Source organism: Octodon degus, unplaced genomic scaffold, assembly GCF_000260255.1.
Source record: "Octodon degus isolate 3935 unplaced genomic scaffold, OctDeg1.0 scaffold00432, whole genome shotgun sequence".
NCBI lineage: Eukaryota > Metazoa > Chordata > Mammalia > Rodentia > Octodontidae > Octodon > Octodon degus.
Window position 1 is genome coordinate 115,385 of NW_004525008.1, and position 24,767 is coordinate 140,151.

General features: G+C 54.4%; 1 long non-coding RNA gene across 3 annotated transcripts in view; it reads right to left on the minus strand.

Annotated features, from left to right (window-relative positions):
* Positions 1-24,767, minus strand: part of LOC111814696 — a 35,419-nt gene that overhangs the window by 7,968 nt on the left and 2,684 nt on the right. Inside the window, exons 3-5 of one of the 3 annotated variants that reach the window (XR_002819610.1) lie at positions 22,349-24,721; positions 17,337-17,467; positions 7,214-7,295 (exon numbers count right to left, since the gene is read on the minus strand). This is a non-coding gene — a long non-coding RNA (uncharacterized LOC111814696). Of the gene's footprint in view, positions 1-7,213; positions 7,299-17,336; positions 17,468-17,615; positions 19,269-22,348; positions 24,722-24,767 lie in introns of those variants that run through there. The other 2 variants (XR_002819608.1, XR_002819609.1) reach the window with 2 other exon arrangements.

Sequence of the window (24,767 nt, forward strand, 5' to 3'; positions counted from 1 at the left end):
CACCCACCCACTCACTCACCCTCTCACTCACCCTCTCACCCTCTCACCCACCCACTCACTCACCCACTCACCAGTCCTTTTCTCCATCTACTCTCTCACCTGTCAGCCCACCCATAGCTCCAGCTACCTGCCCACCCACTCATTTTGCAGACACGGATTGCTAGTCCAGCCCACGCTGGACACCCTAGAGACAAAGACCCTTTGACAGCCCTGCCCTTCCGGGCTCACAGTCTAGCAAGAGAAACTGGCGCAGAAGGAAACAGCCAGTTGTTAGTGTAGCAAAGCACTGCACAAAAATGGGAGGAAAAACTTGGATGTGTGGAGCCGCTAGTTACAACACACTCCATAACATTACAAAAGCAGACAGCTGCTGCGTAGGGTCAGCAGGACGGCTCTACGAATGATGCCATTCACAGGCCCCAACACAGGGAGGTTATAAAGATGATGAAACAAAGGGAAGGGCTGCGAGTGGAATTATTAAATGGAAAAGGCAGGAATGCAAACAAGTGTTCGTGGTAAGTAATGGCAATCAGGTATCAAAAAATATAGATGCTCAAAAACAAAATAGATGTTAGCAAAAGGAAAGTAAGCATGCCCGGGAAACTAAATAATTAGAAAGAGTGCCCATAGGACAAAAAGGGAGGTGGTAGCATGTAGAGAGCTGAGCTGTGGGTCTCTGCACACCCTTCAGAGAAGCACCAGGGGGCCATGGCCTGAGTGTCCCAAGGAGGGGGCTGGGCGTTGCAAGGGGAGACCAAGGACAGCAGTCGCTCTTGGCATCACCAGGGAAGCCATGTGTATGATGCACTCAGACTTCCATCAAAATGCAGAACAGTCTCACTTTATAAAGTTCATAGAAACATAAGGCACATCAGAGGGAGGGCTGGATCCAGCCCAGGAGCATGCGCAATTTGTCCCTTCCCCCACCTGCCCGCAACTGTCCTGACCCTCATATCCCGATAGATGCCTTTAGTATCCCAGAGCCAAGCCTCTGAAAAGGCAGAGGCCCACAGGCCCCACTGTCTCTCCTGACTGGAGGTTCCCAACAGGCAAATCAGCCATGCCACGCCTCCCCACAGACCTGCCCTCCAGGGTTCCCATGGTTCCTTTAGGGTGCCTTGCTTCCCCACTGGTCATAGGGTGTAGGCTGTTCTGAAGGTCGGCTCTTCCCATTGTGCCCCCTGCCATCACCTACACTCCAGTAACTTCTTAAACACCCCCTTCCTTCCCAAGGGTCTCCCAGTGCCCTTGCTGAGCCCCAGGCCCCTCCTCCCCACAGGGGAATCTTCAGTCAGCAGGTGTCCCGAGGATGACTGTGCTGCAGCAGAGCAGAGAGCAGCAGATTCTGACAGAGGCAGCCTGCAGACCCCTGTGGCCCTAGCTCCACGTGAGGCCCACGTGGCTCAGCTCACGTGGCCCAGAACGTGGCGCTGGGGGCACAGAAGGTGGCTCCTGACACGTGACTTCCGAGTCCCCCACATTCCAGGCAGCTGTCATCCACCCAGGACCTGTGTTGCAAGCGCGGCGTCCCCTCTCCTTCCTCTGCTCCGCAGCTACCAACCCATGGCTTCAGCCCATTGTCCGCTCCGCTGCCCGAAGCCCAGTCCAGTGGCAGCCAGACTAGAGCAGCAACCCAGCTGCCCTGGCCCAGTCATGCCCTGTCCTACCACGGGCTCTAGCTCACCCAACCTCAGTCTGCGCATGCTCCCTGGGGCCTGCCAAGCCCGCTCCTCCTGGATGGTCACTAGGTAAGAATCTTGATTCTTTTTCAATATTCCAAATGGAAACTGAGGGGCCGGGGAGATGGCTCAGTAGAATAAGCACTTGCCGGGCAAGCGCAAGGGCCCGAGTTCAATCCCTGGTTCTGCAAAAAAACACAAAAACAAACCAAAAGGGAACTGGGATGTCAAGAGGGACAGTGATCCTTGTGTGTGCAGACAAAACAGGGACATGACACACGCTGCAAAGATCTTGCCCACTACAGAGAAAGGAAACAAGGCAGAAGCACAGGCTCATGAGGGAGGGATGTCACTATAATGACTCTGTGTGTGTCCCAAGCAGCCCAAAAAGGGCTGGCCCGAGAGGACCGCTTCAGCTGAGACAAGATGATGCACTTTCCACCAAATATAGAGCACACCCGCAAACTGTCGGAAAGACAGGCCTTGAAATGGGCTCAGAGATGCCAAATCTGGGGGACCAGGGTCCTGGGGCCATGTTGCTTAAGTGGCCTTCAGATGAACCCACCCAGGGACCTACAAATTGAGAAGAGCAGCACCCTGCCTGGGCACATTTCAGAGCTGCCAGAACAAGGTTCCTGGTGCTTTTCCCAGTGCTCCTGAGTCCCTGGGCTCCCGGGTCACCCTTCTATGGTGCTCCTGACCCCTGTCCCTCTGCCCTACACCAGCCCCTGGATGATACTCACTGGGCTTTCTGCACCCCCAGCCCACTGCTGCCTCCTGGAGGGCAATGTCCCCTGAAGGTGTGCACCTGGGTGACCCTAGCCCAGGGAGGGGACCAAGACGCCCACTGGATTCAACACTCCCTTGGTCAGGCAACTTCTGCAGAGCCCAGGCTGAGCCCTGGCTGCCCTTCAGGTCAGAACTGTGGATGGGCTGGGCATTGTCCTAGGCAAGGGTGAGCTGGTATCTATCTAAGGCTCAGAAGGGGTAACACGGCCCACAACAGGAGCTTCCATCCCTCTTTCCCTTCTTCTTTCCTACCACAGCCTGCTACATTCATCCACAGCCCCACTGTAAGCTGGTCACAGCCTGCTCTTCTATCCATGTCATTTTTATTCCTTCCTTGAAAACCCTGCCTTGGTTGCTCCCCTTACTCCTCCTTATTTCTTGTCTATTTTACAATCTCAGGGACCCAGAGCTGCATGCAACTGGGCTGGAACCCACACCCTTCCTCCTGCTCCACCCCAAAACACCACTTCTCGTTGGTCAGTCCCTAACCCACTCACACTGTCATCTGGGGATTTCTCACCTGCTCGCTCCTGGAAACACAGCTGCGTGGGCCCCAATTCCAGGAGCAAAGCTGACTCCCCCTACAGGACAGATCTGTCATCTGCCAACTCCCTCCTGCCCATAGGCACCTCTTGGTTTGTCCTTTCATCCATAGACCCTAAATGTACATATGGTGTTACAGTCGTGGAAGATGCAGCCTCGTGTAGGGACCTGGTGTGTTCCTGTCTCACTGACTCTGAAGGACAGAACGCATTCACCTATTTAAGGACATGTGCAAACTCATTTTAGTCCTTCCTCAGACAGCTCTTAATTTTCCACAGCTCCCTGTGGCTAGCTGTCTACTATTCATTCTCAGTCTTCATGGGCTTCTCATCAACCCCACCCCTCTCCCTACCTCCCTTAGGCACCCGGGTCTGGAGGCCCCGATCCATCTTTAGGATTCAAGTGGCCTCAATGCTATTCCTGGATCTGGCTTACTGTTTTTTCCTCTTTCTCTTTCATTCAAGTTCACTTCTTTCTCCTGTTCTCTTCCTTTCACTCTGGCAGTTCTTTTCTTACCTCTCCACTCCCAGGGACCTCAGCTGCCCAGGATGAGATGAGGGGATTCCCGTGGGCCATTCCACCCTGGTGCCCCCACCATTTCCATTTCTAATTCAGTCTTTCACTTATCCATTTGCTCTTTCTGCCACCCTTTGATTTCAACATTTGTTCTTTTCTTTATGGACCTCAGGTGCACAGAATTGGATTAACCATAATCTGGGGTTCCCAGTGCCATCCCAACCCTGGCCCACATGGGCTCTCCTTTGTCCCTTAGCTTCTTCTACTGCTGCTTCAGCTGAGTATTTGGTTCGCCATCTTCGTGGCCCAGTTTTATTAGTCCTAGTCCTTGCTCCCTTCTCCTTCTGTCCCTGTATGGCCCTCGCTCTGCGTACTTATGGGCGCGTTTATGCATTCAATCGGCTTCCGCTGCCTAGGTCTGTCTGGCCAGTCTTCCACCCCTCTGCCTCTCTCCAGTCCTAGCTTTCCCTTTGCCTTCTACCAAGACTCGAGTGCAGAAGGGAATGGATAAAAACACCATTCTGCATGCACTTATGGCTCCTCCCTGAGTTAGTCTTCCCTTGTAACGTTTGTCCTTTGATTGCAAAGCCACTGTTACATTTAATAATATTTAACCTTTCCGTACTTCTCCCAGAGCGCTTTCCTTCTAGCTGTCCCACGCTCCTTCCCTCCGTGCCTCCCAGCCCCTTTCACCCGCACCTATTTCTATTCTCTATGGTCTTCAGGCCCACTTTTTGTTTGCTTGCTGTGTGGCGGTGGGCAGAAGCCAGGGCCCAGCACATGCGCCAGGTGCTGAACGGCCACACTGTACCCCAGTCCCGGGCCTGACTGAAGGCACAGGGATGCCGCGTGCTGCGCCAGCCCCTTCTCATTGGCCTTGCTGTATCCCTTACTGTCTCTGCCCTTTCTTTTCATCCTGCTGCCACCCTTTCCCATCGTATCGTTCCTCTACCGCTGCCTTCCCCTTTTCTCCTGCAGCCCAGCACCCGGGCTCAGGGGAGTCCCACCGCTGAATGCTGAATGCAAGTCTTTGTCTCTTGCTTTCATTCATGCATTCGTGCATCCAGCCTTTCTTTCTACCTAAATCCTTGTTTCCACACTATAGACAGCAGGTGCACCTAAGTGGGCACCTCCCGGTGTGCAGTCTGTGCCCCTGACCGTTGCGAAGTCCTCCCTGGCGCCAGCCACTTCCTGGCTGGTTGGGTACAGTCCAGTCCAGCAGCATAGAGGTGAGCTAAGTACACGGCCCCTCTCCTGGGACTCTCTCTCTCTCTTTCTCTCTCTCTCTCTCTCTTTCGTGTCTGCACTCATCAACGTATCGCTAATCTGTCACCTTTCTTGGTTTTCCCTACTCTACATTCCTCTCCACTTGTCACCGTTTCTCCTTCCAAAGCCAATGGCACTCTCATTCTCTGGCACTCAGCTACCATGGCCAGAAGCCTCCCCACCACGGGCAGGCACCGTTCTTGCCCCCTGCAGCCACTCAGCCACTCACAAGTCCCTCACTCCTGCGCATCCTCCCCGCTGTCCTTCCCTTCCAGTGGCCTCTAGCCTAGCCCAGCCTCTTACAGGTCTAGCCACATAACCTCTAGCTGCTCTTCCCTGCTCCCTTCTCTCCCTGCAGCACTCCGTAACTCTTGTCTCTCCCCTGTCTGGCCTTATTTTCACAGCGCTGGCTGCACAGATGGGACTAATCACACCCCGGACACCCTCCCTGGGACCCACGCCTCGCCTCCTCCTCTCTTTGTTTCCTTAGATGCTTTCTGGCTTTTTCCTTTCTTATGTTATCCTCTGAGTGGAGGCTTTTAGAAGTAGCTGCACCATGGGCTGGCACTCAGGAGGGTCTCCCGCCACTGCCTCCCTATCCTCTGTCTTCATTTATTCACCCATTAATGTATTTCTGCACTTGACACTCATTACCTTTTGTGATTTTTCTATTTGATTTTTCTCTCCTTCTTACAAGTCCTTTCACCGCAAAGATCTCTGTTCCCAAGACAGAGCACACCTCAGTGTCTCAGCATCTGCCCAGCCACCTCGCACCTGGCTCCTGGACATACGAGTCCTCACCACTCAGGCATTTGTCCACCTAGACTGCTTTCCCTTTCTTTCTTTTCACTTTGGCTTTTATTTATGTGAAAACTTTGGATGCCCCACTTAGGTCACCTTGGTTAAAAGGCACACTCGCACCTGTAGCCCACTGCATCTTTTCTTCTTTGAGCCGTTGTCACTTTTCTATGCCAGGAGCAAGAGCAACTGGCTCCAGTCAGCGCCTGCCTGATGCAGTCACCTGCCTAGTCACAGGCTCCCTCGCGTCTTTCTCCCTAGACTTGCTTTTGCCTTATTCCTCTACTTTGTTCTGCTTCTTTTCCTCTTCCTCCTCCCTTTCATGTCATTCCCCCCGCCCCGCTTTTATTTTCTTCCTTCAGCGGGCCTCAGAATGTCTGAACAGGCGGCTAGCGGTACAGCTTAGTAACAGACCTGGGTTAAGCCCTGGCTTCAGTCCCCGGTGCTTTAAGAAAAAGCCAGCCTTGGTTTATGTATTTCCACTTCTCATTTCTTAAGAAATTTTGACTTTATTCTCTGACCAACAAGCCTGTATTGGAATGACACCCTGTCCCTCACATGTGATGGCATACAGCAGTGTGTAGGGCCCTGTGCACTCGCGGAAAACCGTACTGATCTGTCAGTCCTCGGTGCGTCGCAGAGCGCGCAGTCAGCATGCGCCCTCGTGCAAGGCGGCAGCCGCCACCCTCAGTCCCTCCTGTTCTGCTCATTCACCTCATCATTCACTACACCAGGGAAGCAGCCTGCCAGCAATCAAACCACAACCTCACTATGTCCTAGCACTTCCTGCTCTCTCCCCAGTGGTTGTCCCCAAGGTGCACAGACCCACAGCCCTGAAGCACACACAGGGCTGAGGTGGGAGACAGCGAAAGTTCCTTTGCTCCCAGGCTCCCATCCCAGACAGCCCGGGGGGATCAGAGAGGAGGGGCCCCAGCCAACCCCATCCCTTGGCAGGGCAGGGCATTCTCCCTCTGCTCCCTGGACCCTGGTAAATGGTCATCCCCATGAGAAGCCCATTTCAAGACCCCAGAATACATCGAGACACACACAGTACATAGCCTTCCCAGTGGGAAACGACGGACACGGTTCATTTGTAAATAGATGGCTTTGTCTGTAGCAATATAAAAATATTTTGGCCTTTCAAGGCAAATACAAAAGACGCTCCCCATTACCATCCCTGAGTGTCCCAGTCCCAAACAATAGAGAACTTGAAGAAGTTTAGCCGGAAACTTTGAAGACAGAAAACCTGCCCATTATGTTTTCCAGACATTTCCAGGGGGTGAGCGCAGGTCACGGAGCCCGAAGCCCGGGTCCTTGCAGCCCTGTCTGCCCTGCGGCACGAGAGCCAGAGGAGATGCAATCATGAAAGAGCCATTCATTAAGAGTGAAAAAGAGAAATCCTTTTGGGGTCTCACACTCGAAGCTGCCTATGGAGTTCTTTGCCCACAGAGGCAGCAGCACGAGGGGCTCAGGCTCCCATCTTTAGAGCTCGAGCCTCAGACCGGCGCCTGCCTGGCTCGCTGGCCCCGCGCCCCGCCCCACCTGGCAGTGTGCACGCTGGGGTGGGGGTGACAGCACCCTTTGTCAGCCACAAGTGTGCTCACTGTACTCTGGCGACTTACAAGTCAGAGCTGGGGGAGCACTGGGGTGCTGAGTCGGTGTCTGTGGTCCTGTCCCTCGCAGGGTTCCCGGCGCCGGTGGATTCTGCTGCAAGGAAAGAGCAGGAGGTCACAAAACGGAACCCCAGCCAGCTGATGAGGAGGCCAGGGGCCAAGGCAAGCGCTCTGCAATGGGCACCAGAGCCCGAAGCCAAGAGGAGAAGTCTGCGATGCCGGGCACATCCCTTGGCTGTGCTCATGGGCTCCCAACCCTTGGCTCAGTGGAAGCCAAAGGGTAGAGGCTGCACGCACAGGTGAGGGCCAGGCTGGCACCTGGGACCGGGACCCACTCCCTGGAAGCTGTCACCTTGAAGGCAGGGGGTCTGCTGCATCGCGGTAGGAGCCAAGGGCACAGCAAGGCTCAGCAGGAGGCACGGTGGGCAGCGGCCCACAGGTACCAGGGAGTGAAGAGCACCAGTGGGACAGTCTGGGGCAGTGCCAGGGTTGTGGTTTTTACTGGGTACTGTGGGCTACCCCAGGAGCACACATCCTGAGCCGCAGGTCACTGTGTGGACATCCTGCAAAGGCACCGGGAGGCATGACGACCAGGCCTGGCAATCCCTGCCTCTGGGCCACTTCCTCACACCCTGGACATCACGGATAAGATCAAGCAGGTGAGTGTGAAACCCACAGAAGGCACAGCTGTGGCAGCCCTGAGCCCGGGTGAGGTCCTGCCGGCACAACCTAGGTGGGAGCCCTGCCCAAGGGCCATCTCATAGGTGGCAACACTCCCCATGAAGGCAAGATCTCCTCCAGAGGGGACCAGGCAGGGGCAGGGGTCGGGTACATAGGAAGGCTCTGTGTACTTTTCTAAATACTTCCTACACCGCAAACTTAGAAGGAAAGAGGCCTTTAAGTTGGAGGATGGGTGAGACAGGGGCTTGCTGTGTAGCCCAGGCTGGCTGTGAGCTCGCTGTGTAGCCCAGGCTCATCTGGAATGCACGGCGATCATCCTGCCTCGGCCTCCAAGTGCTAGGATCACAGACCCCCACCCCCACGACTACTCGTTGCCCTTGTTCTTACTGATTGTACTACTTCAGCAAAGGTGACGTCAACGCTATGATCTGTTCTTCTTCCTTCTACACCAAGACCAGGATGACACGAGGGTCATGAACAATGCTGCAGGTCACATCCCCAATGGATGGAAGAGGTAGGGCCTTACAACAGACTCAGAAGCCAAAGCCAGCTGCATGTGGACGGCACCTCTGAGAATCAGTCATTTCCTAAGGAGTTCTCCACACTAGCATATAAAGTTCCCCACCACAAGCAATTTACAGGCATCAATGCAGAAATTAAAACTAAAAGAAAATAGAAAAATAATCTATTACTAGTCTGGCAAAGCTAAAGATGAGTGAGTGGAAGCCAGGGAAATCTGTCGCTTCTCAGAAAAGAGCCACAAATGGCCAAGGCATGGGAGAAACTGTTCAACATCTTCAGCCAGCCAGGACATGCAAATGACAACCACAACTGCACTGAGTCCTTCCAGCTCATCCAGGCCACAGTGGCTACCATGGAAACTACAAAAAAGCAATAAATCCTGGTGAGGATGTGGGGAGGAAGGTCCCTTCTGCACTGCAGGTGGGAGTGCGATTCAGTGCCACCCTCGTGGACAGCACCATCAAAGGTCTCCAAAAGACAAACAGAACCACTGCACGCCCCGGCTCTACCTTGCCGTGACTCAGCGTAGGCCCTGAAAACACCAAGGTGGTCCCTCTGGGACACCCACTTTCCCGGGGCTGGCGTGGCACCATCAAGGTCTGCAGGCAGCACAGGCACCCATCCGCAGTAAGCAGATAGAGGGAGTGCAACGTGCACTGTGGAGCATTACTAGGCCATGAAGAGCAACAGAGCTGTCTGCAGGAAGATGGGCAGGACCGCACACGACCATGGTGCGCAAATAAGCCAGACCCCGAAGGACAGCCTTCATGTTTTCTCCGATGAAGGGAAAGTTTTAGAAAGACTTGAAAAAAAATTATTAGTAGATAGAGGAAAGGAATGAAAGCAAGGGCAAAGGTGGGTTAAGGAGTGTGTGAAGGGGGATGGACAGGGTCAAAATATACGGTGTGGGGCTGGGCATGGTGGCACATGCCTGTAATCCCATCACTGGGGAGGCTGAGGGCAGGAGGATCATTGTCTTTTTTTGTGTGTGTGGTACCAGGGATTGAACTCAGGACCTTGCACTTGCCAGGCAAGCTCTTATTCTACTAAGCCATCTCCCAGGCCCATGGCGAATCATTGTGGAAACCTGCCTGGCTACAGTGGCTCAAGGCCAGCCTGAGCTGCATAGTGAGACCCTGTCTCCAAATGACCAAACAATAACAAATAGCATCTCACTATGTAACTCAGGGTGGTCTCAAACTTATACAGATCCTCCTGCCTCAACCTCCCAAGAGCTGGGATTATAGGGGTGCCCTGCCACAGCCGGTGTTGTGAAAACTTTTAAATAATAAAAAGTGTCCAGGGAGATGGCTCAGTGGAATAAGTGCCTCCCTGGCAAGCGCAAGGGTCTGAGTTCAATCCCTGGTTCCATCAAAAAATTTAAAAAATAATTTCTAAAAAACCCACAAAGTTTGGGGGCCGGGGAGATGGCTCAGTAGAATAAGTGCTTGCCTGGCAAGCACAAGCGCCTGAGTTCAATCCCTGGTTCTGACAAAAATAAAAAACAAAGTGAGGGGCGGGGGAGATGGCTCAGTGGAATAAGTGCTTCTCTGGCAAGCACAAGGGCCTGAGTTCAATCCCCGGTTCTGCCAAAATATAAATAAATACATAAAATAAAAAAATAAAAAACAAAGTAGGTTCTGTACAGGCAGAGAACTGGGGAGCAGCGCCCTTTTGGAAACTGTTCTGAGACACACGTGGAGACAAGAGGTCTGGGGCCTGCGGGGAGGTCCCTGAGCCTCCCGAGCACAAGCAGAGGCACCGAGGGGCCGTGTGATGGCACTGCACTGGGGCAGCACACAGCCACAAGTCCTTCAGAGACCTGTCCTGCTGGCCCTGCAGTGACCACTTTTTTCTCTCCATACCCAGCTGGGGCATCCCCCCAGGGCACAGGTGGGACCCCCCCCCCGGCTTCTAAATCCTCCCACAAACCCTTTCCTTGGCCCAGTGCGTCCCCCACACACTTTTCCCTCACGGGTCAACGCAATACCACAGAACAACAAGCGCTCCGGAGAAGGAGCATCCACGTGGCAGCAGCCAGCTTGGTTCTCTGCATCCCTGGACCTCAAAGACTGCACAGAACACTATCAAGACAGTGTGGCCCACCTCAGAAGCCCCTGCACAGTGAGGGTGACGCAGCCCTCTAGAGTGAAGCAAGAGTCAAGTCCTGCCATCTCCTGCAGGATGAAGAGCTGGCCCTCTGCTTAGTTGCTTCTGTTTTGTTCCATTTCTTTTTTATTTTATTTGTTTTATTTAATTTTATTTATTTATTTATTTATTTATTTATTTGCGGAACCGGGGATTGAACTCAGGCCCTTGCACTTGGTAGGGAAGCGCTTAGTCTACTGAGCCATCTCCCCGGCCCCCCCATTCTTTTTTAATAGGAGCAGGACATGGGCAGCAGCTCGGGGTGCCTGGGTTTGTTCTTGCCTCTGCTCCTGGGACCCATCCCATGGACCCTAGTTTTAACCAACTCTGAATGTGGACCCCAGGCTGCTCTGCAGGGACACGGTCCCCCAAAGCTATGCCTTGGTTCGAGAGATGCGTGTTCACCTCCCGGTCTGCAGGGTTGGAATCTTAACAAATGTCAGGAAAACTACAGAGTCGCTGTCTGGAGCTAAGAGAAACCTCAAGCTCTGAAAGTCCAGAGGAGTCGGGGTCACGAGCTCGTTATCGCAAGACCTGCAAATGTGCACGCATGGCGCTCGGGACCCACGCAGGAGGTGGTGTAGGCACACCAAAGCCAGCCTTCGGGGCCTGCAGGGTCAGAGCACTCGAGCCCTGCCTTTACAGACTGGAAAAGTTACTCTTCCAGCAGTAAACAGGCCCTGATTGATCCAGTCTGCCTTTGGTACAAATATCACATGGATGTTTCAAAACAGAGAGAAACGTCAAAGGATTATTTTTATTAAAATGTTTACTTCAAGAAATAGAGCCGGTAGTTACACAAATAATCAGCCCCGCTGTCGATCTCATACTTCCTACCTGTTGAGTAAATACTGCCCTCTCTGAACCTCCCCCAACGAATGTAAGCGCTCTGCCGAGCTGATTTCCTGTACCTTTGTAAGGCCCGGGCCCTGGACATTACAGGCCCATTTATGAAAATGGGAGAGGTAATTGGGACATCTTTTGAAATCACGTCCCTCTGCTGCCCGGGCCCCCACCAGCCCTCCCATTTCAGCGGTCGGGTTACAGGGGATGTTTACATGTGCCTCTTCCTGGAATTTCACCTCTTTGCTTCAGGAGTGGGCAATTAGAGAGAATTAGGGCCTACTGGGCGTATGTTTACCATTAATGGAAAGAGGCCGAGGCGGCCTTGAAAAAGCCATCCGCTGCTCTAATTGAAGCTGGCAATTTTTTGATTCCTCATTTCAGCTCGCAGGTATTGTAGCAACCAAGGTCACAAAACAAAAGCTGCAGCCCACCATGGTAATCACCAGGCACAGGCCTGCCCGAGGGTCCTAGAGCTGTTTGTTGCTACTCTCGGGAGCTCAGAGAAAAGGCTGGAGATGTCTCCAAAGCCAAGAGCCAAGCACCCAGCGCAGGACACTGGGCCACTGCTTGCCAGAAGGTCCAATCCAGATGGCTTTTGCAGAGATCCCCGCTGAGCTGGCTACGATGCCAACGCATGTGTTGCCAAGGTCTCGTCACCCAAAGGCACACAGTGGGCCACTGGGAACAGTACCGCCTGGCCACGCCCTCATTGGAGGAAAACCACAAACCCTTACTACACAGCTCTACAGCTCTCCTCAAAGAGGGTTTCCAGGCCTGGCCAGAAGCCCACTGGGTCACAGCAATGATCAGTAACATGTGGCCCTGCACCGGGGAACAAGGGGAAGCCCCTGGGCACTTCCTGAGGTCCCTGCTTCTGATCTGGGCCAAGATCTATGTCCCGAAAATGCTGACAATGAGGAACTGGTTCATGGCACTGACCACAAAGCACAAGGTCAGGCGGAAGCCAGAGGGTTCCACCCCTGGCCCTGCCCCAGCTGGCTAAGTGACCTTGTATGAGGACCCATAGGCTCTCGCCCTCTAGAACCTCCAGCCTGCTCATCTTCCAAGGTCCCTGTACCTCTATGGGCAGACACACAAACCCCAGCGGATGCCCAAGAAAGCCAAAGAACACCCAAGACCAGCAGGGGTCCAAGAGTCCTCAGAGGATCACGGGCCTGACCCCACCACCTAGCAGATGGTGGGGGAAAATGAGTCCCGGGGACTACAGACAAGGGACAAGACTGCAGCCATGGCCAAGACTTGACTCTGGCCTCTGAGGTTTAAGGTTGCTTTGTGGTTTTCTTTTTGCAGTACTAGGATCAAGTCCAGCCTTGGGCTCACCAGACAAATGCTATACCTCTGAGCCACCTCCCCAGGGCTTAGACCAGCCATGGTCTCTCCTGGCCATGGTCTCTCCTCCCCCTGGTAAGCCATCAAAAGTGTTCCTGCCACAGGGGCTGGGGAGATGGCTCAGTAGAATAAGCATTTGCCTGGCAAGCACAAGGACCTGAGTTCAATCCCCAGTTCCACAAAAAAAAAAAAAAAAAAAAAGTGTTCCTGCCATGAGGCTAGTGAGGATCCAATCTGTTCCCTCCCCTGGTAATGCAGGACCCTTGCCTGTCTGTCACCATCATCCTGGGCTGCTCTGCACAGAACCTAGCATTTAGAGGCTGTGGGCTCCCACTGCAGAAGGAGAAAGGCCCTGGAGCCCACAGCAACACAGCAAGGCGCTGGCCATGGCTGAGGCCCTGTTCCTTCCCCTCTTGTGGCAGGGGTCATGCAGAGCAGGCCTGGCATCAGGCAGAGGCAGTCCTGCCAAGCCCTGGCCAGAGCCCACACTGCTCGCTGGCCCTATCATCCTCCTTAACCACACACAAACCCCACGGATGTGGAGCCCCCAGCCCCAAGGGTGAGGATGACCCCGCCTGCCTACCCACCATGGCTTGACTGAAAGCCAGGACAGAAGGCCAAGGGACTGCACAGCTGACATCCCTGGAGGCAGCAGAGAGGCACAGTCAACTCTTGGTTCCCTCGCTGTCCTCCTCCCCAACACCCCATTCCAGAGTTGTCTCCTTGGCCCTCTCTGTCTCCCCACCTGTCACTCAGGCCTGGTTTGAGCAACTTTCCTTACAGGCACCATCCTGGTGACTCAGTTTTCCCTAAGCAACGTGCACACATGGGGCCCTGGAATGCAAGGTGTGGTGTGCCCAGGGTCACTCGAGTAAGCCCACTGGGTGCAGGGTCTGTGTCCAGGTCCCAACAGCCAGGGCCAGGGAACACACACACTCCATTCCAGGAAGGTAATTGAGGTTTTATTCTCTCTGAAGAAAGGGCACCTTCCATTGACAAAGTGCATTCAGGGGACCTGGGAAAACTCATGGACAGCTCGCCTGCCCAATTATCCCCAGGTGGCTGTGCTCCAGGGGAGCCCCACATTCCTTTCTGCCAGAGCCTTTGTTTCCATCTGAAGGGGCCCTGCAAGCTCCCAGGCTAAGAGTCTCCTCCTTAAGCCCCTGCCAAAGACCCTATTCACTGTGTAAAGAGGCCAAGCCAAAGGTGCTGGGGAGCCCCCCACCCGCCTGGGGGAGGGAGCTAAGAACTCTCCATCTGCATGTTTTTTCCTGAAGTCCAAAGAAACTGTAGAGCAATTAAGAAAGCCATGACTATACCCTCCTCCTCAGACCACCCTTACCCTAATTAATTCCTCTCCCATACACAACCTACTCCAGCTGGGGGATGGGAGGACCTACCAGCCTCAGCCCTGAGCACCTGCCCTGCACACCAGCAGTGACCAGGACGTGGTGAGCATAGTAGACATGGCTTGGGACCTCATGACTGTCTGTTCCAAGAAGCTTGGTTACAGCGACCAACTTTCCCAAGCAAAGCTTGGGCACAGGTTCGCTTGGCCTCCGAATTAGCCAAATGCAGAAGGTACTAGAAACCCCAGGGCTGGTGCCCCCTGGGAGCCAGGAAGCCCAGAACTCACAGGAGCCTGTACAGGGCACCCGCCTCCCCACCCGGAGCCCCCAGGGGTCCTGCACACCGCTCTCCCTGGCTGTGGCCCACCCATGCCACAGAAGCTAAGCTTCTGGACAGCTGCCCTTCCCTCAAACTCCACAAGCACAAGGCCTCTCTGAGGCCTGGAACTGCCATGTGAGCTAGCTGGGTTCCCTCAGGAGAGGACAGCCCTCCTTGCCAAGTGGAACTCTGCATTTAAGGTGGCCTCTTCTGGAAAGGTCCAGGTTTTCCAGAATTTTCTGTCTGCTCTCACTAAGAATAGGAGAGAGCAAAGCAGGCTTCCTGGTCCTTCAGAAGAGGGGACAGGGCTTCAAGTGGCAGGGGAAGTGGGGCTCCTTCCTGGGCTTTAAAACCCACTTCAATCCTAATCTCTTAAACTAGAAAATATGCCCCATACTCTCAGGCCTCCCAATATGGCTTCCTATGTCCTACATCACCCCCTGCCCTTTAAAAACCTATGGAACCCTCTTCTGTCTCCCTCCACAACCCCTTCTGTATGAAGCCCCCTTTTCAAGAAAATTTTATTAGCAAGCTCATTAAAAGATGGGTATGTTTTCCATGCTTTCTAGAAGTCAAATTGCCCATAAAAAACACATTTAAGTTACTTCATGTAAATGAATGAATAAGAAACACATGGGTCTGGTTGTGCTTAAGTCTTGCCAGGTTTTAACATTACATGGAGAAATAAGACTTGAAATATATTTGGAGTTTGGATCACAACTCAGGAGCCATAAGGGCAGAAGCCTCAAAAACTGAAGCAGCAAGTCACAGGTGGGAACTGCGCGAAAGCGGCTCATTCCCGTGAGCAGAGTCCACTGACGGGCGTGAGCATGTGCGTACGTGTGCCTGTGTGTGCGCCTGCATGAGTGTGCAAGTATGTGGTGCATGTTTGCAGTGCTAGAGATGGAAACCAGGACCTCTGCGTGCTCAGCGAGGGCCGGACCACCAAGCCCTCAGCTAAACTGTTTCCTATCTCCCCAGGGGGCTTCCAGAGAAGGCCTCCATCTTTTGCCTCCCGTGGCCACCCTGAAGCCACTGGGGACTGCCAAACACAGTGGCCCTGGGGTTACGGGGTCTTCTGTGCCTCGCTCTCTGGACAGCGAGGGTCTCATTCCGAGCTTCCTGCTCAGGGACTGATCACCCATCAAGAAATCTCCCCTGAGACTGGTAACTGCCTCCTCAGCAATGTGGCCCTTCAGTAACTCCTGTGGTCACTATGGGTGAGGATGAGGTAGCATTGGTTTCCCTCAGCCCCTCAATTGAGAACGTGGGTCTTTTCTAATCAGATGTTTTACCTAATGACACAAAATCCAAAGGAAAGTGTTTGCCTGAGGCAGCGGAACGTGCATACGGACCTGAAACCTGACCCAGTGGTGCCATTCCTGCCTCGCAGTCCTAAGGTTCTGGGTTCAATGGCCAACAACACAAAGACAAGCAAACAAAGACCTCAAACGTGATGACTTAGTGCAAGGATGGTTCTGTCCCAAACTTCTGCATGGTGGCAGCACCTGGGTGAGTGGGCTCCTGCCTGTGTGTCCCTCTGGACCGTGGTGCCCAGTCCTCTCACCCCAGCGCTGCTTGCCAGCACTGAGTGTCCCTGAGGGTGGAGCTGGGAGCCCTGGGCTTCAGCTCTGAGCAGCCTCACAGCCGCACTGCCTGAGCGAGCCCAGCTGAGAGGCCCCAGGAGCCCATATCCTGCGGCGCAAAGCTCCCCCCAGGCCTCCTCTCATACTGCTTGTGTTTGCAAGTGGCTCAGCGAATGTCAGCCTGAAGTAAATGTCACGGGGCAGAGCCTTGTGGGTGCCCTGCGCACACACTCCCCACCTGCCGCAGCCTGCCAGGCCCTCCAGGGAGCAGAGACAAGCAGGCCAGATGCAGCTCTGCTGGACTCCTCTGCCTGGTGCCCCCAGGGCCCTCAGGCTTTGTACAAAATTGCTATCCTGTCCTGCAGCCATCCCGGGGGAGGGAGCAAAGCCCCTTCTGAGTCATCTGTTTGATTAAAGAACACAGTTCAAGCCACAATGGGAAGCAGACACGGACAGCTGCACCCCTCGAGGCTGGGGCCTGGCACAAGCTCAGCCCAGAGCCCCTGTCTCTGGGCACCAGGAGTGTAGGGCTGGCATCCGGGCCAGGAACATCCTGTCCTCCTTGGTCCTTGGGTCTGCAGCTCTCCCTCTGGCATGGGTATTCAATATGCAAGCTGGGCTGCAGTGGGACTGGGCCTCCCAGGAAGGCAAGCAGGGGGTCCCCAGCAGAGTCCTGGCCCTTCACACCTGAAGTGCCCCACTTACCCTAACTCAGCACTCAGGATGCTTTGATAATTGTCCTGAAGACTGGGAGGGGATGGTGGAGCATCTCCCTTTCTTCACCTCCTCTGATTACTGATTTTATTTCAACAAACAAAAACCTTTGTACCCCATGGAGATCTAGGGTGAGGCAAGGGGCCACAGAAAGCATGTGTCCCTTGATGTGAGTACGGTGTCCAAGCCAGAGTGCAGAAGTGCCAGACTCCAGGGACAGTGAGTGTTGCCATGGTGGGCAGGAGCAGTGCCCTCTCGCAGGACACGCAGCCCAATTCCAGGGCTCTGGGCAGAATGCATGCGCTCCTGCAGAGTGAAGTCGGCGCAGCAGAGTGAGTGAGTGACTGTGTACCTGGCCCTGGCTGTCCCTAACACTGGGTGCTCCCACTTACCGTGGCTGGTGTGTGCTCCACCGTGCTGGCTTGGGCACCCAGGGGCTCCACTGCGGTCTCCAGTCCGACGCCAAGGTGTATGTGCGAAGCTGACAATATCACCCCACCTCGCAGTTGGAATGTTTCTACTCCTGCATGACCCTAGTGAAACTGTATGTGTGTGCATGTGCGTGTACATGTGCATGTGCGTGTTCATGTGTGTTAGAAAGACGCAAAAAAACTCACCCCAGACCACGTGGGTGAGCGGCTCTTCATGGAGAAGGAAGTCCTGGGCAGTGGCTCCTCAGGGTCCTGTTAATGCCGTCCAATGTCCTTCAGCCAGAGCAGCCAGTCACGGCCACAGTAGATAAGGCCAGCTTTGGGGAGGGGCAGGGAGTCCGAGTTATTGCAAGTAAGAATGGAAATGCACTCATGCACACACGCACGTGCACGTGCACACGCGCGTGCACACACACACACACACACACACACACACACACCAAGCACACACACAGCACATCTCACCTGAGGGCTGCCCTGAGGAGGTGCGGGTTCGCCGTGTGGGAGAGGTCAGGGCGAGAGTGAGCGGCAGCCCCAGACCAACAGCAAGTTGTCAGCAGGGTGCCTGGTGGCACTGAGGCCAGGACTCTTGGGAACATGGTGGCCGGGTGGGCAGGGAACAACCAGCAGTTAGGCCCTCAGGAGGAAGTATCTGAGTGGGGAGCAGGGGGAAAACCTGCTGGAAACTGAGGCAGCACTGAGGGACCTGGGGTGTGGTGTCTGGGTCTGGCAATAGGACAAAGGCAGGAGGTGGGCTGGGTGACTGCAGGTGCAGGCTTGGGAGGGGCAGAGGCCTGGCAGGTCAGAGGGCACAACAGCGGAGACTGCAGGGTGACAAAAGGCAGGGCAGCACACAGGGCCTCACAGGGAGAGAAAACAGGTGAGCAGCTAGCCAGAGGCAGAGCCTGCAGGCGCACCCTGGGGGTTCCCTGCCATCTGTCCTGCCATGGGACACAGGGCCCAGCTAGCAGGGTGTGGGCCAAGGAGCTGGACTGGGCCCCTGAGGGGATATTGGCAAGGGAGGGGTCCACTTCACACCCCCTCAAGAGGGAGACCTGTGTGGCCATCACCAGGACACACACAGCCACTCACATGCACCAGGGCCGGGGTCTGGGGCAGGCATCCACATGCAAGATTGGGCATGCAGCACTGGGCATGCAGGGCCAGGGGACAGGCAGGTGTGTGGCATTCATGGAGACCCAGCGGGTCACCAGGCCACCTTGCACCCTCCCTCACTTCCACTACAAACCCAGAGCCTGATGCTCCAGCACTGGGGACACCTCCCCGGCCAATCTCCCTGGGGAGCAGAGGCCATCAAGGGACATGCTAAGTGACAGGTGCCAAGCCCGAGGCCGGGGCCATGGGCATGCTCAGTTAGGATCAACTGTTGAATGATGGAATGGACGCGCGGATGAATGCAGGGCAAGACCTGCAGGCCCCCTCCAAACAGGGCCAGGCTGGGAGCTGCTCCCCACCCCACCCCTGCGGCCCCACCCTGGTCCTGGACCCTGAGCCCACCTGCTGCTCTGCAGTGGCGGTCGTGCTGGCATTCATCCACCTGCCCAAACCTACATCCCACATACTCTAACTGTGCCCCACTCTATGCCAGGCTGGTGCTAGGACACCAAGAGGAGGGGGAGGCTGGCCTAGGACACCCCAGGAGGACCACATGAGTGGGGGGGCGAGAGAAAGAGAGGCTGAGATAGCAAACAGTACAAGAGGAGCAGGAAAAGCAAAAAGCAATTCTGAGAAAAGCGTGGGGTGCTTTCTGCACCACACTGGCTTCATTTCTGTCTCATTGGAGCCGAAGCTTCCTGCTGCCTCCTAAGCCCCCACCTCACTTGGTGATGTTCTGCGACTCCAGGGATCAGCTCAGAAGCCACCTGGCACCTGTGGAGTGGAGCTGTTTCCTGTCCCAGAACAGCCTCAGCAGCTCCTGGAAAGCCAGGGAAGAGCTCAAGACACAGCCCTGCACCTCAAGGGGCAGTTAGCTCAGGTCCCTCCCTGCACACGGCCTAAGGGGACTGCCGAGGGGCGGGTTCCAAGGCACACTCCTGTACAGCACCCAGCACTTAGGAGGCTGAGGCAGGATAGCCCTGAGTTGACAGCCAGCCTGGACTACATAGTGCAACCCTTTCTTTAAAAATAGAAAAAAGGGGCTGGGGAGATGGCTCAGTGCAATAAGCGCTTGCCTGGCAAGCACAAGGGCCTAAGTTCAATCCCCTGTTCTGCAAAAAAATAAAAATAAAGTAGAAAAATAGAAAAAAGAAAAAAATGAGAAGACAGCTCAGCGGCACCAAGTCAATCCCAGGTACAAAAAAAAAAAAAAAATCCAAAGCACTTGGAGCCTGGAGACTCTTCCCAGCTGTGAACTCCCCTCAGGGGCCACCAGGGCACTAACAGTGGCTCTGGGCCCTGTATTTCAATGGTTAAAACATGGCAAAGGGCAAACGGGCTATGAAGGTACACACCTGTAATCTTAGCTCTGGGATGGGGGGAGGGGTGAAGCAGGAGGACTGGGAGTTTAAGCCCAGCCTGGGCACCTTGGAAGAGTCAGGGAAACCCTCTTAAAAAAGCAGGGGGGGGGGTCTGAGGGTATAGCTCAGCAGTAAGGCCTTGGGTTCAACCCCAGTTTTAAAAAAAAAAGCCTCTTCCAAATGTCAGACTGTTGGGTTTACTCTCCAGTAGCTGTGGGGAAGGATATGGCTGTGAGCCATCAGAAGCCCCCTTCCTTTTCCGAGGACAGGGTAGAAAGAGGCCACCTGAGGCTTTGGCTCAGGCTTGTCTCCTAGATCTGGGGTTCCTACCTGGGAACTACCCATGGGCTGCCCCCGGAACCCCAGAATCATTAGCCAAGGACTCCCTGAGGGAGGGGAGGCCCTTCAAGTTTGGCCTAATATTAACAAAATAAAGTAAGAGTAATAAAGGTTGGGACATCTGGCTCTGGCCACCTCCCTTCCCCTCTAGTTATTTTCTACTTGGCCTAAGGCCTGTTGAGAACCTAAAGTCTAACTGGAGTGATCTAATTTTGATTGAGCTGCCTTAGGCTGAGACATCCCGAATCTGGCAGACAAGGGTGGGTCTCCTGCTCCAGACAGCCCTGCTCTACAGAGATGAATAGGCTCATCCGTGTAGGGGGTGCAAGGCGGCGGGGGTACAGGACCTTGGTGTATGGGACACAAAGGGTAGAGATGAGCTACGGGCTAGGAGGCCACACCCGAGATGTGGTGCTAGGCTCAAGATCACACCGGAGCTGCCCAGCCACTAGGTGTAGTGCGGTGGGGGGGAGGTAAATTCATTGTTTGGTGCTTTTGATTTTAAGCCAAGATCTTACTATGTAGTTCGGGGTACCCCTGAACTTACCATGCAGCCCAGGCTGGCCCTGAACTCCTGCCTCCACCTCAGATTCCAAGTGTGTACCACCAGGCCCAGCTAGCCCTTGGCTGACCTATCCTGCCTTTCCACTGCCCCCTAAGGCCCAATCAATCTCACCAGTCTGTAGTTGCCAAATTTGAACCCCCAACTGGCTAGCTTGGTGCTGGGGTACTACCTTTCTGTCTGGACCTGATGGGGCCTGCAAGGCAGCTGGCTGGAGGTGACCCCATCGTGCTTCCAGCTTGGCCCTCTGGCTGCCACCTGCTAGTCTGAGTAAGGTCTGAACACTGGGCCCTGTGCGCCCTGAAGCAGGTCTGGGGCGTGCTGGAAACTGAACCCGAGAGCCAGGTGCAGGAGTGCACACCCTGGCCAGGTTCAGCTGCAACCTGGGGGAGCAGAGTGACACCGTACAATTTAAGCCATCTGCTGCTCTGCTTTTTACAACCCCATTCAATGGACCTGGAGTAGGGCAGAGGCACAGACTTAACATGAGGGGGCAAGGGGACATCAGCTGTAGCCCCAATTGGAAGGGTTGCTCCTGCCCTCAGAGGCTGGCTCCCCTCGTTATGATAATCAGTGCGTTTCCCCCTTTGCAGACAAAGAGGGCTCCTCATGAGGCGAACATTGGAATCCAGCCGCTACCTCATTAGTGTCTGAGGCCTCTTCCTTGACAAGGCCCAAGATTAGCCCTGCGTTCATTAAGGGACAAGGGTGAAAGTGGAATAAAACCAAACCCCAGCTGGGGGCGGGGAGCGCTTTTCTGCTGGCCATTCATCCCCTATCTCACTGCTCAGCCCTGGGGACTTAATAAAAAGCTGGGCTGGGCGCAGTAGGATGCAGCTGGGAGGTAAAGGGGTTAAACTGGGTGGAGGAGTTTAAACCCAAAATGGGGAGATTTGATTTGAAAACCTGCTGTGGGGCCGGGCCCTAGTTCAGTTCTTTAAGTGGCTGCTTCCACAAAGCTGTCAGGCTCAGGTGGCTGTGGTTCGGATCCCCACAACTCGAGCCAGCCAAACCTGCCCTGAAGGCATTCGGAGCAACAACAACAACAACAAAAAAATCCTTCTGCAAGGGGCCAGGGAGATGGCTCAGTAGAATAAGTGCTTGCCTGGCAAGCACAAGGGCATAAGTTCAATCCCCAGTTCCACAATTTAAAAAAAAAAAGAAAAAAGAAAACCTGCTGGCATTTGACATTGAGTGACCAATTTAAAGGCTTCCTCCTGTTTTCACTCCTCTAAACTAATGCAAGCTAAAGAGGAAACCTTTTTCTGGATGAGTTATGGGTGGTTTTAATATTTCCTAAGTCTCCTTTTCCCATTTTTTTTGTTTTGGGTTTTTGTCTCTGGTCTTTGATGTCTTTTTACATGGGTCTTATTTCTTCTCTCTCCTACATCCCTCCTGTCTGTGGCTCTTCTGGTCTTTGGTCCTCCCGTGGGAGCTGGTAAGAAAGCTTAGACCCACCTTTGCCGCGGCACGACTCCTCCAGAGCCTTCCGCAAGCCCCTTCCCTAGCCGTGTGGAGTGCTTACCTGCAGCGAAGCCCATCGCACATGGCCTGCAACTTGTGACTGAGACTGTCAGGGCACTTGGGAGAGCTGATCTACCCTACGGTGCTGGACTCGAACCCAGACCAGCCAGCTCCCGAGGGCTCAAGGCAGTGCCCCGAGAGGCAGGCTCTGGGCTGGAAGGCCTGGGTGCACCGTGCACAGGTGTCTGAGTGGAGTATGTGTCCCCGGAAGTGAATCGGAGCCGCAGAGTCTGTGAGAAGGTGCAGATGTGTGTGGTGGCTGGAGACGTGTGGAACTTAAGCTACAGAGACTTTACCTGGACGAGACTGGCGAGTGGAGCAGAGCGGGCGGAGACATGGGTTGAAGAGAAGATGGAGGTGAAGAAGGAAAGCGGTGCAGACAGGGCTCCTGGAGAAGCTGAGCTGCGAAGGAAAGAGAGAGACTGGAGTGGCGAGAGAAGGACAGGAGGGCCCGGGACTCAGGCCTCAGGGAGAGCAGAGTCCAGGCAAGGAGGAGGCAGAGATGGAGGTGCAAGCCGGAGACAGGTTCAGGTCTACTGTTGGATCGAAGGCACTGGGGACACGGGAGCCAGATCGGTGGAGCCACTTGACAGCCTCTGTGTCCCTGGGTGGTGACAGGCCGGCCCTGGGTCAGGATAGGAGTTGTGAGGATCAAATGCATGGACAATGCAAAAGGAGACCCAACCCTCACCGCCACCACTCACTGCAGATGCCACTCACTGCAAACAGCCCCTCCATCCCGCAGCCCACTAGACTGTACTATCCCTGAGCCCCGGATGGTCTCCAGCAGGGAACTGCATGTCCTGAGTGTTCAGGACATAAAAACCAGACGTAAAAGCTTCTGCCTGTCTCTGAAAGACAAAAGGTGCCCCCCAATAGCCTGAATTAACTCAAAGCGAGGCCCCGCCCACTTTATTTGTTACCTTCCAAGCCACCCTCCCGCCTCCGTTTGCCCCCTAATCCAATCAGGCCTTTTCAGAGGCTGGGCAGCTATTGTGCACACAAGCTGCGCTTCTCCAAGGCAGCCCAGAGTCTTTTTTGTCTTGTCCGGACAAAACTGGTTGGCTTAAAAGGAGACCAAAGAAAAGTACTGGCCAAATGAGGACCCCAATTAGCTTGCAAGACATTGTTTTCATTATCTTTGGAGCCCATACCTAGCCTGGCACGTGAGGCATATTGTCAGCATCTCAGGAAATGTTTGCTGAATTGATTCCATTTTTATTGATTCTGAAATTTATTTGTGGAGTGCAAACACCCAGAGAACCTACTGGGCACAGACTGATTGGGAAAGGGGCAGAGGGCCGGGCAGGGGCCACCAAGGGACAGCCAGGGATATGTGTCCTGCGATTTCCACAGCAATTTACAAAGCACTTTCCTAGCAGTTACTTCATTTGGCCTTCAAAAGCGCCCTGTGGGGTAGATAAACCAGGATTGGGGTTTTTAATCCCCACTTAGGCCACGGAAAGGAGAAATTTAGGGACTTATCAAAGGTCACACTGTTGTTAAGAGGTGGACCTAGCACATGAAGCTGCTCTGGGGCCACCTAGGCCCCCAAAACCACCCTGGACAGCTGGGATTTCAGACAAGCTGCCCCACTTTAAATGTTTGAATGGAAATATAAGAACTCCAGGCCAGGGGCCAGGAGGGTCACCTGCAGCTTTGACAGCACCCAGGGCCCAACTCTGACCCCTCCTCTCGCTGGGGTTGGACAAAACACTGACACTGGTCCCCTTTCGCTTTCTCCATAAATGTGTGTGCAAACCGTCCCATGGACCTGTGGCTAAGAGCCTGTGTCCCGCCTACCTTTTCCAGATTAAGCAAAGCAAGACCAAATTCACCCTGGCCTGCAAGCAAGAACACCTGGAGACATGTGGAGATCCTGCAGGAACTGCGCGCTCATGTTGTGTAGAAAGTGCCCTGGAAATGAGTGTGTGCATAATTCATGATCTTACTCAAGTCTGCCCTCTGGCTGGTGTCCCTGTGGCACCCCTGCCCGATGCAAGGAGAGCCCCTCAGGGGGGGCTGTCGGGAGTCTGTGGGAGAACAAGGAAGACAAGTAAGATGGAGCACAGTGCGACAGGACAAACCTGGCAGATGCTTCAACAAACATTTGCTGACCGCCTCCTCTGTGCCCCCCTAGATCCAAGTTGCTTTAGATCATTTAATTTTTTTTTTTTTTTGATCATTTAATTCTCACAACCACCTAGGAGGTCGCCCCTGGCATCCCTGCTCCTCGAGAAAGGACAGGGAGGTCCTGGGAGGGGGGCATGCCTTTGGCAGTCAGGCACATGCTCATTCCAGAAGCCCACCACAGGCTCTTGGCCCAGGTCTCCCTCCTGAGAAATCCCCAGAGGGACCCTCCACTAAAACAGTGTATGTTGGCAGTCAGGGAAGACTGACACCCCCAGGGGAGGGAAGCACCAGTTGGCCAGCAGGCTCCCGAGCAGGTACACACAGGGCAGGAGGCAGAGTCAAGCCACAGGCAGGGCCAAGGTGGGGGAAGGCCCAGTGCCCCCTCACTAGGGCACTGGTGTTAAATCTTTAGTCCCGTGGGACAGTTGCTGGTCCGTTCCTGGCGTCTCCATGTTGTCCTTCCAGAGGCTGGACCTGGGACTTGCTGGTGTGTACTTGTAGGCTGCTGATGTCCTGGGCCATATGCAAATGAGGACCTGCATAAAAGCCCAAGGCCAGGGATTAGTCACAAGTTTAAGTTAA